We start from the raw sequence: 12,077 nt of genomic DNA on the forward strand, positions 1-12,077 counted from the left end.
CATATAACATCAGCCTCAGCGGTCTGCAGCGCAGCGGCGGTCCCCACTGACCGCAATCCACGGGTGGCATAGTCGGACAATTACAATACCAATAGACTGCCACTGGTTTGACCACCCTGGGCACGGACCGGGTCGCCGCCACACGGAGACTACAACCCCCAGCATATTACAGAAGGCCAGGCTCTGGGTATCCCCTGCGCAGCACAGGCCCAGGGGGCGTGTCTACTTTGGCGTAGTCGGCAGGATCTTTACCAACCCGCCACAAGCGGGTATTGCGTGCCTGAAGAAGATAGTACATGTACCTTGAAAAGAAGTCTCCCGCCATTTCCAGAAGTTTCCCGCCGTCTGGAGTCATTTCCCGCCATCAGACGCCATCTTGGACCGTTTCCCGCCATCTTCATCCGTTTTTCCCACCCTGGCAGAGCGGACGCCATTATGTGCGCACCAAAAGACAGCAGGAAGCCACCTCCCATCGTGGGCCAGGTCCCAGAATGGCGCCAAAGAAGGAGCCCGCCCCCACCAGCCATGAATGCAGCAGTGGAGATGTCCATCAACGTGGGGGGGCTGCCCCTAAAGGTGATTGTCAGCAGATGCCCCCAAGACCACCCCCCATGGGGGCGGATAGGAAAGAAAACTGTGGGCTCGGGTGCGGCCTGGATCAGTCTGGACCTGCTGCACCCGGAGATGGAGGGAGCAGAGAACTCCACCAGCACCCTGGCCCGCAGCCTGCTGCAAGCTGAGCCACCCTGCAGCCTGACTGAGTTGCTAGCCCAGCTGCCCAGGGACCCGGACAATGTGCGCGCAGCGCTGGAACACCTGAACAGGAGGATGGTCCGGGCGCAGCGGGATGTCCGGCAGAACGAAGGCAGCCAGCGGAGGACCCCGCCGGGACCGGGCAGTGCGCTTACCGCTGGGCGCGGAGAAGAGGGACCGACAGCTGCAGACGACGCCGCGGAGGAGGCCACGTAGACCGAGGCAGGTAATGGGGACGCCACCACCCCAAGCCCTGGGAACACCAGCCTGCCCTCACCCTCCACTGCGGGACCCGAAGCCCCGGGGACCGTACCTGACATCATGCCTCCACCGCCGCCAGCTAGGCCTCAGGCTGCAAACGTCACCGTCACGTCCCGCCCCGCGCTGTGCCCTCTGAACCCGGGCGCCGTAAAGCGGGAGACGTCACAGGCCAGGACGCAAGGCCTCACACACTCGGGCGCCGCTGCCTCACCAGCGCCCCCTACCTTGGCAGTGCCACCCCCGGGCGCGACCAACAAGCGAACACCGGCCTGGTCGCAAGGCCGAGTGACCCCGGGTGCTGCCACCCGTCTGAAGCCCGCGGTGCCACCCCAGGGTGCGGACCTGTACGCCCACCATACCAGCCCGGACGGGCTGCCCTTTGAGTGGCCACCGGAGTTTGCCAACGTCCGTCTCCGGAGAGAACAACCCCTGAGCGAGCCTCTGATCCCAGCCCCGGAGCCTGCCAACATCGCTCCACCCCCGCCGGAGGATGCCCAGTTTGCATGGGACCCCACCGGCGAGAATCTCATGGGGTTCACCCAGGAGACCCGGGCAGAAGCAGCCCAGCGCCTGGATTGCTGCCGTCAGCAGCTGACCACCTATGAAAGGGAGCGGCGGCAGAGGCGCATCAGGGAGGAGCGACTCCAAGCCCGGAGCGCGGAGCAGAAGAGGAGGGCCAGACAAAACCCCCAAGCCATCCGCGGTCCCCGAGCCACCGGGACCGTAGTAAAGTTCCAGCTAGAGCATGGCTGGGGCTTCATCAGAGACCCGGAGGCTGACACCGACGTCTTCGTCACCAGGAGAGACGTGGAAAGCCACCTGCCGGAGGGACATCACGGACGTGACCTGTACCCCGGTGACGTGGTCACCTACACCCGGCACAAGGGCGCAAAGGGACTGTATGCCCTCCATGTCCACCGTCTAACGGAGGAGGAACTGCGGTACCGCCCAGACATGGACTACCCTGAGGGCCCGGACGGGTCTGAAGATTACGAGGAAGGAGCATCAGGAGGACACCGTTACTAATGAACGGTAAATGGAACTGTATATAGTTACCTGTCGGGGTATAGAAACTGTTGCTGAGTGGAGTGTGGTCCCCGTTAGGACTAATGTGGACTGTTACCTGTGTGCCCCTAATCCCTAACCAGGCTGAGGACTGTGAGCAGCCATTCCCCTATCCCCACTGGCCAAGGACTGAGAGCGGCCAATCCCTTGTAAATAGTTGCGCTTCTTAAAGCGCCCCCTACTGGTTTTATACAAAAACCGCAACGTCTACCTCAAGATTAATTGGACTGTTGCACCTTTACCTGGTCGCAAGTTGCACAGCGGCCAGAGCTCAAGAATGTGTTTTTGAAGAAAATGTTTTACTTGAAAATATCTCATGTGAAGAAGTTTAAAATGCTGCTAAAATAGTAATGCAAAAGTTTTATATAGTATTTTATAAAAGAGTTCCAGTGGCCTTAGCAAGATGTTGTATGAAAATGTAATCAGTAACGTTGGAAAGAAAAGAGTACCTCCCATAAAGGGATGAGTTTTTGGTTAAATGTCTTATATGCGAATGCATTCTAAAAATTTGTATGTTTTTAAATTGTTTTGCTCTTTTCCAGCCCGAGGACGTGCTGTGATTTACCAGGGGGGAATGTAGCACCCCGAGGGCTCAGCTGCTACAGGGGTATTGCACCTCAAACCAGAGGTGTGATATTCCACTTCCGGGTAAGGATGGAGTGTGGACCAGGACTCGTTTAGCTGCATGCACCACACACACCCCATTTCCGAGGGACAGGTCAACGGTGCTCCCACTAGACAGAAGTGCAGGCACGTCAGCATCTGTCCCTGGCTGGAGTGGGGCGGGGGGTGGAATACCCAGTGGTGTAGGAGCAGATAGGGGTGGGTCTCTGGGCTTAGGTAGGAGCCCATTGGTTGCTAGTCACCTGGGCTCGGGTGTGAGAAGGAGGTATATAAGGTGGGCACCATCTTAGGACAGTAGTCAGTTCGAGCCAGTTCAGAGAGGAGTTCAGCCAGAGAGGGCTGACAGGGAGCTGTGGCTCAGTCTGGGCCCAGCTCCAGAGGCAGGCCTGGAGTGGAGGCCAGAAACAGCAGAAAGAGAGAGGAGAAGGAACGGAAAGGAAAGTAAGAAAGGAACTGGAACAGAGGAGAAAGGAAGCAAGGAACACAGAGAAAGGCCCAGAGACACGAGGACAGAAGGAACCCCATATGCCCAGGAGATACAGGGTGAAGGGTTGGCAGAACAGTGTACCGGAACCCAAATTGGTGGAGGCAACAGATTCCTCAGCCAAAGACCGGAGGTTGTTGCCACATCTTGGTGCGACCCCTCACTACATCCACCAGGAAAGCATACCACATAGGGTCAGGGAAACCAGAGATAGGTTCCGCCAAGAGAAGGCCCGAGGGAGCTGGACAAAGGTGGGTCACTGGTGGGGACGGCCAGAGAAAGGAAAGGAAGGGAGCCCTGTGCCACGCTCTGGAATTGCCTGGGAGTTGGTCGAGTCCCTTGCCTGGTGAACGCAGCACGGCTCAGGCGGTCCCTCATGTGCACAAGTGACCAGAATAACAACTGTGAGTAAAGCATTGGAAACTGCAATTACAAGTCTCTGTGTTTCATCGCCGCACCAGCACCATCAGTACTGGGACGCTCACACCATCACTCCCAACATTCACTCTAGCTGCCCTGAGGCAATACTTCTCCCGTGGAGAGTCATCCCATTCCTGGCTGCGCATATAACATCAGCCTCAGCGGTCTGCAGCGCAGCGGCGGTCCCCACTGACCGCAATCCACGGGAGGCGTAGTCGGACAATTACAATACCAATAGACTGCCACTGGTTTGACCACCCTGGGCACGGACCGGGTCGCCGCCACACGGAGACTACAACCCCCAGCCTCTTACAGAAGGCCCGGCTCCGGGTATCCCCTGCGCAGCACAGGCCCAGGGGGCGCGTCAGATGCAAGTCGATGACATGAGGGGTGCACAGCTTCCGTACTTTGTGAATCCAGGCCAGGATAGTGGCGGAGAAATCGCTGTACCACCAGGTTGAAGACATGAGCCATGCAAGGAACGTATGTGAGCTTGCATTGGCCTAGGGCCACTAACAGGTTTGCACCGTTATCGCACATAGCCTTCCCTGGCTCTAGGTTCAGCGGAGACAGCCATTGCTCAAACTGAGCCTGGAGAGCTGCCCACAACTCTTCACCTGTATGACTGCGATCTCCAAGGCATATTAATTTGAAGACTGCCTGATTACGGTGAGCCCTGACTGCGCAGTACAGAGGTGGTGTGTATTCACTCTGCACCCTTGGAATGTGTGTCTCGTTAAGGCAGAGGTTGAGTGCGCAGGTAGAGGCCCTAGAGGAGGTGGAGGACGCAGAAGCAGCGGAGGAAGTGGGAAATACAGAGGTTTCTTCTGCAAGCCTTGGGGACTCCAAGATTTGTGGAGCAGCCCCTTCCCCGCCTGCCCCCACAGCCACCAGAGTCACCCAGTGCCCAGTCAGCGAGATGTAACGCTCTTGGCCATGCTTACTCATCCAAGTGTCTGTGGTGAAATGCACCCTGGCACACGTAGATTTAGACAAGGAACGCGTGATGTTGTCTGCGACATGCTGGTGTAACGCAGGCACAGCCTTCTTAGAGACGTAATGGCAACATGGCAACTTGTACTGGGGACTGCGACGGCCATCAGTTTTCGGAAACTGTCTGTATCTACCAGGCGGAAAGGCAGCATTTCCGTGGCCAACAGATTGGAGATGGTGGAGTTCAACCTCTTAGCTTTGTAATGCGTAGGATGAAACAATCTTTTACGTGACCACAACTGCGGGACCAAGGGCTGGCTAAGGTGCTGAGAGACGGTGGAGTATGGTGAACTGGAAAAACTGGTGGGGCGTGAGTGAGGTGCAGATATTACGATGGATTGAGAAACAGGCAGTGTGCTAAGTGAAACAAACACAGCAGGCGTGTCCGCTTCCGTTAGAGCTGACGGGCTGTCACTCAGCCTGACTGGAGTTTCTGCGATGGGAGACCTGCGTGACAATACTTGGCACAGTAACGGAGGAGGAGGAAGAAGCAGCGGATGTGTTTGATGGGGCAGCTGATGATTGTTGAGGTGCGCTGGTCCGCATTTCAGCAAGGTAAGATTCCCAGCGTAAAGAATGTTGTTTGAGCATGTGAACGTTCATGCGTGTAGTAGTCAAATTATTGCAGTTTTTCCCTCTACTGAGTTTTTTATTGCAAAGTTTGCAGATAAGGTGAGTTTGTTCATCCTTTGCAGTGACAAAAAAGACCCATGCTAGGCAACCCTTGTTTCCCCTGCGAGCTGCAGACCCGTGACCGCTGCTGGCCACAGGCACGGTTGTGGCTAAGGATGCAGTGCTCTTCGTGCTTGCATCTGACTCGTCCCCTGGGCCGTGGGGCACTCGGAACCGGGCAATAGGGAGACGATGGAGGTAGTAGTGGCGACCCGGTCCGTGGCTCAGGGTGGTCAGACCAGTGGTAGTCCCTTTATAAGTTTTAAGTGATGTCCGACTACGCCACCCGTTGTGATGAACCTGTAGCCGCCATCTTGGTAATGATAAATCATATCCAGGGATGGCCACACTTCAGCAGCCCCCACCCTTGGGACCTTCTGTTAAAACGTCAACTAGATAGTTTCCCCCCATCCAGGCTCCTGTAAGATAAGAAGCCTACTTAACACTTGAATGCTAGGAGCTTCAAAGACTTCGAGAGGAAACACAGCCAGCAGGGGGGGGTGCTTCGTCTATCTGTACCTGACCATTTGTCCCATAGGACTAGTTTCTTTGTCTGTCACAAGCATGGAGGCATAAGATATAGAAACATGAAAAGTACACGCATGTTGCGTGGGATGGGCCAATAAAAAAATATCACGGTGTCCCGGAGCCATTGCGCACACAAGCCTCCGCGGTAGACGTTTGTACGTGCTCTGGAAGCCAAGATATAGCGCTGAGCCATTCCTGAGGACCGTATGGTATCATAATTGATATCAAAAGGTCGGTTACGGCGGCCCGAATCCGTGGGAACCCCTGTGGGTATCCTGAGACCATCCCAGAAGAAGTTATTGGGTTCCTTAGAATTTGGGCTTCTGATCGAAGTTAGACCTGAGGGTGGAGACTGAGTCAGCTGACCTCACCAGCAGTGGGCGGGACGGGGCAGGTAAGATAGCAGGACAGACAAGAGACAAGTCAGTCTTGACCCAAGAGTGGTGTGCTGAACATCTGAGCACCAGCTGAGGCCACCAAGGGGAGGAGCAGTTTGACCATGCGGTGGTAGGCCTCAGCCTGTAACAAAGAACCGTGCCTGCGATCGCAGAATCCTCTCCCTGCGTCACAAGAAAATCAAGAAACCGGTAACTGATATGCTGTGGTGATTCTGTGTGTTGTATTCCATTGTTGTATAGTTTAGCCTGACCTTATACCTGTGTATATTTAGTTGTATATCGTGTATCTAGTGTATTATTATAATCAATTACCTCAAGTAATTGTGGGCCTGCCTTTTATTCTGCATAACGAACGCACGTCCGTGTGAGCTCGGCTCAAGCCAAAACGCTACCCAGGGTTGGTTCCTGACCCGATATAGGCCCATTCACGGACTGGGCGTATATCTAAAATAGGGACTGGTGGCAGCATACCAACTGGGGATTGGGGAAGGCTGGTAGTGACGGTCGGAGGTTCAGATATATATATTCCTGGCGCGGCCAAGGAAGATATATATACCGCCCTCACTACAGAGGGCCCCGATACCCAGTAGGTTACAGGACAGTCTCCCTGGCGACCGCTTATCCTAGGTGCAGTTCCTTGACTGACCTGAGGCTAAGAGGGCGCTAGCGAGTTGTGCTGTGTAGTGACGTTACGGTTTAGTGACGTTGAAGGGATAACACACTACCGTGTTCCCTGCGCGGGTTGCAGCTACCTGGCACTACTTTCTCTAGGTGCAGTACCTTGACTGACCTGAGAGGTAAGGGGGCGCCAGAGAGCTGCACCCACCGGCCGGCTTTCATCACACCCGTGGATTGCGGTCAGTGCGGACTGCCGCTGCCAGGTAGACCGCTGGGGCTGATGATGTATGCAGCTGGGATAGTGTGACTCCCCACGGGAAGAGTGCGGCCCCAGGGCAGTATAATGGAAGATGGGGGTGATGGTGTAGGGCGTCCCAGTACCGTTAGTGCTGGAGGGGCAAGGAGCACACAGACAACAGATTGCAGTCCAGGGTCTTTACTAGAACAGGTGAACTGACCCACAAACAGTCCCGGCTAGGAGGGGACCTGGATGTCTGAGAGCAATTGGGAAATTGGCCCTGGTCAGGGTGAGGGTGTAGGCCTACCGTGCTCTCGGCGCTCCTTCTGGCTATCTCCTCCTGGTAGGGTAACAGCCCACGGTCCCGAGCTCACTGTGTCTTCTCGCCCGTATGGTTTGCAACGTGGGTTCCTTTCTACTCCCGGCCTGGTACGGCTCTGCTGGTCCCTTCTGGTGTGGCGGAACCTCCGGGCTTCTTAGGCCAAGGAACATACAGTCCCCTGCGGACTGGTTATCTGCTGTAGGACGTGGAATCCTCACAGCCTCAGACACCAAAGTCTGGTAGAGTAGTCTCTTTGTCTGCCAGGACAGGCGTACTTCACCTCTTGTCCCTGGCTTGTGGCTCTCCTACTGCCACACGTCCTCTTAGGGTGCAATACAACTGTCCCTCTCTGTTCTGGGACACCTCTCAGTCCTGAGACAGGTCGTCCAGTTCTCCCTAACCCTGCCCCCAGTTCCAGCTTTTATAGGGGCAGCCTGCTCCCCCTACTGGCCTGAGACAGGAGGTATTGCATGCTAATGTTCCCCTGACCAGAGAACCTCCCCCTTGCTCTTAGACACAGCTTTATTATATTTGTGGCATCCAGGCCAGGGTGACACATTCCCCCCTAGTAGAATTTAGTACTCCGGGACTAAACAATAAACAAGAACAATATGCATGACCATAAAACATTAACAGACAGACGACGCACAGGTTGAGTTCTTAAGGTCACAGTGTGGTCTGTGACCGGGTGTCCATATCACCAACACAACGGGGAGCCTTAACCAGGTGGGGGTCTGTCCTACCCCAAGTCCTTCACAGTCTTAGTTCATTCCTTGGTTAGGCTCCGAACGCAGTCCATACAAAGTCCCGGTTATTAAAAGTCCATAACCTTCGAGTCCGTATGGTAACTGTAAGAAACTGAAACACAGAATTATCAATCTTGCATGTAACTTTGTAAACATTTCAACACTTGGCAACAGGGTTATTTACAATTTTAGTGCACGCTATATTCTCCAGCGAGCGGGTATCTGCCCCTTTGTGCTCCTGGTTGACCTCCTTAACCCACTATCTGGTGGTGGACCGACTTGGCTTTCCCCACTAGCGTTAGGGGTACAGCTACCAGCTGGGTGTACAGGTAGGGCAGGCAGATGTCTGCGGGTCCTTTGGCTTACCGCAGGCATGGCAGGCTCACTGTCAGCAGAGGGTTGACTCCCCTGGGCTGCTGGTACAGGTTCTTCTGCCTCTGGAGCTGCTTGCTCTTCTTCACCTTCCGACTCTGGTGTAGGTTGTTGCTGAACCGGTTGCAGGAAATGCAGGACGGGTACCACTATGGCATCGTTTATTCGAGTCCAGGACTGCGGGAACTCTCCGAGAACGGTGCTGATCATTTCTTCCTTGTCCTCTGCGGGTTCAAGGTCACTTTGATCCTCTTCTGCACTACGGAGTTGCTCGGGGCACCTTTTTAGGTGGTCTCTGGAGACGGTACTAGTGGTTTCTCCTCCATCCTTGGTGATCACGCACACCTTCGAGTTGTCGTGATCAGACTGCAGTACGGTGTAGGGTTCCCTTTCCCACTGGTCATCCAACTTATGTAGCCTTCTCTTTCGCTTCAGGACCTGCTCACCAGGTTCTAGGGGACCAGCAGGGGCGTGTTGGTTGAAGAGTCTTTCTTGCCTTTCTCTCACCTGGGCCAAGCTCTTCTCCACACTCTCCTGTACCTTCTTGTACTGCAGTTGCCTTTCTGTATCCCAGTCCGCATCCGGGGAGGTGTCCTCAGGTGTTAGGACTCCCATCTCCAGGTCTACGGGCAGCTTACCTGGTCTAGCTCGCATCAGGTAAGCCGGGGTGCAGTTTGTAGCATTCACTGGGATATGATTGTATAAGTCTATCAGGTCCGGTAGTTTTTCTGGCCACAGGCTGCGCTCCTCCAGGGGCAACGTCTTCAGGAGATCAATGACTATATTGTTCATTTTCTCACACATCCCGTTGGTTTGTGGGTGGTAAGGCGTTGTCCGAATGTTCTTACAGCCATAGAGGTTGCAGAACTCTAGGAAGATTTCAGCCTCGAACGCTGGACCCTGGTCCGTCAGGACCTGTTCCGGATACCCGTGTGGACGGCAGAAGTATTGCTGGAAGGCTCTGGCCGCCGTCTGGGCTGTCAAGTCTTTCACCGGGACCACCACTAGAAAACGGGAATAGTAGTCCACGATTGTCAGGGCGTAGATGTATCCTGACCGGCTTGGAGCCAATTTGACGTGGTCTAGAGCTACCAGCTCAAGAGGTTGCTGGGTGACGATGGGCTTCAAGGGTGTCTTCTGGCTGGTGCGGCCTTTTCTCTTTAAGTTACAAGGGCCACAGTCCCGGCACCACTTCTCTACAGCCCCTCTCATGCTGACCCAAAAGAACTGTCCTCTTAGCAGGAACTCCAATTTCTTCCAACCAAAGTGTCCCGCTCTGTCATGGTAAGCCCCCAGGACCATAGCTGCATCCCGCCTTGGGACCACGACTTGCCAGGTCAGCTCGTGTGTCCGGTGGTTGACAAGTCGTCTGCACAGCTTGCCTTCATAGAGGAACAGCTTGCTCTTCTCTTTCCAAAGCTTGGCTTCCTCTGGAGCATCCGGACCTAAGCGGGTGTCTTCCTGGGTCAGCAGATCTTTCACCAGGCAGATTGCAGGGTCACTATCTTGGGTCTCGGCCCAGCTGTGGTGAGGTAGGGGATTGATCATAACGGTTGTTAAATCCTCCTCCTTCACACGGTGGGAGTATTGAGCGGCTCCATACCGGTGAAACGCGGGGAGTTCTACCTCCTCCAGCTCTTCCGGGTCTTCATCACCTTCAGGTAAGTGAGGCATTCTCGATAGGGCGTCAGCGTTGGCATTGGTTTTGCCTGCCCGGTACTTGATCACGAAGTCATAATTGGAGAGACGGGCCATCCACCGCTGTTCCAGGGCACCAACTCTTGCACTGTCTAGGTGTGTTAATGGGTTGTTATCCGTATACACAGTGAACTTTGCGGAGGCCAGGTAATGCTTGAAGCGTTCCTTTACGGCCCACACCACCGCCAAGAATTCTAGCTTGAAGGAGCTGTAATTCTCCGGGTTCCTCTCGGTGGGCCTCAGCTTCCGGCTGGCGTACGCGATCACCCTTTCTCTGCCCTGTTGGTTTTGTGACAGTACAGCTCCCAGTCCCACATTACTGGTGTCTGTGTGGAGAATAAAAGGCTGGCCATAATCAGGGTAGGCCAGGATCTCATCCCCTGTGAGGGCCATCTTCAACTGGCGGAAGGACTCCTCTTCCGGTTTATCCCACTTGAAGGGTGGCTTTTGACTTCTGGACTTAGACTGTCCTATCAGGAGGTCCTGCATAGGAGCTGCCATCTTAGCGAACCCGGGGATGAACCTTCGGTAGTAGCCTACCAACCCGAGGAATTGCCTTACTTCTTTGATGTTCGAGGGGCTTGGCCAGCTCTTGATTGCCGTGACCTTGTCAGGGTCCGGGGCCACTCCTTCCGCGCTTACCACGTGCCGTAGGTACTGGACCTTCAGTTTCAACAGGTGACACTTTGATGGTTTCACCTTCAGGCCGTAGCCTGCCAGGGCTTCGAACACCTCGGCCAGGTGCTTTAGATGGTCCTCATAAGTCTTCGAATACACGATCACGTCGTCCAGGTAAAGGAGGACCGTCTCGAAGTTTCGGTGCCCTAGACAGCATTCCATCAGCCTCTGGAAGGTCCCTGGTGCGTTGCAGAGCCCGAAGGGCATACCGTTGAACTCGCTCAGTCCCATCGGGGTGGTGAAGGCGGTCTTCTCCTTGTCAGCCTCTGCCACAGGAACCTGCCAGTACCCGCTAGTAAGGTCCAAAGTAGAAAACAAGTTAGCTGATTTTAGTGCGGCTAAAGACTCCTCTATTCTAGGCAGCGGATATGCGTCTTTGTGGGTGATACGGTTGATTTGTCTATAGTCCACGCACATTCTCATGGTGCCGTCTTTCTTTCTTACTAGAGCCAGGGGGGCTGCCCAGGGGCTACAGCTATCTCTAATGACCCCAGCTTCTTTCATTTCTCTCAGCATACCCTTGGCGTTCTGATAATGTGCAGGGGGTACAGGCCTGTGTCTCTCTTTTATTGGTGGGTGGCTCCCCGTGGGGATATGGTGTTCTATCCCTTTTACTCTGCCGAAGTCTAGCGGGTGCTTACTAAAAATTCTCTCGTACTCCTGGACCACCCGGTAGACTCCTTGTTTTTGGTGCAGGGGAGTGGAGTCAGCACCCACATGGAGTTTCTGGCACCAGTCCTCCTTTTGTTTCTGGGAGCCATTACCCTCCGCCTGTGGAGATGGAGGCAATGGTTCCACGGCCCTGATAGCTTTGTGTTCGACAACAAACAGTTTGGCAAGTGTAGCATACCTGGGTAAGTGTACCTCTCTCTCCCCAATGTTGAGAATGCGAACGGGCACCCTCCCATGACGAACATCAACCACCCCCCGGGCTGTCAAAATGGTGGGCCTGCTGTCTGAGTACACGGGTTCTACCATGGCTTGGTAGTCTCTACCTCTCAACCCGATTGCAGTCCGACACCAGATCATCATTTCACTTTTGGGAGGCATGGAAATGGGGAATGGGTCACTCAGTCTTACGCTACCGATCTCACCACCAGACAGTTCTACCTGCAGCCGTCTCAACAGGGCTTTTATCTCCTTGTTGAGGACTCTCTGTTGGCTGGAACTAGCATTCACCGCCACCTGTTGTAGAATTACAATTACC

Source organism: Phyllobates terribilis, unplaced genomic scaffold, assembly GCF_046119375.1.
Source record: "Phyllobates terribilis strain yellow unplaced genomic scaffold, ASM4611937v1 Scaffold_12__6_contigs__length_324123572, whole genome shotgun sequence".
In the NCBI taxonomy this organism is placed as follows: Eukaryota; Metazoa; Chordata; class Amphibia; order Anura; family Dendrobatidae; genus Phyllobates; species Phyllobates terribilis.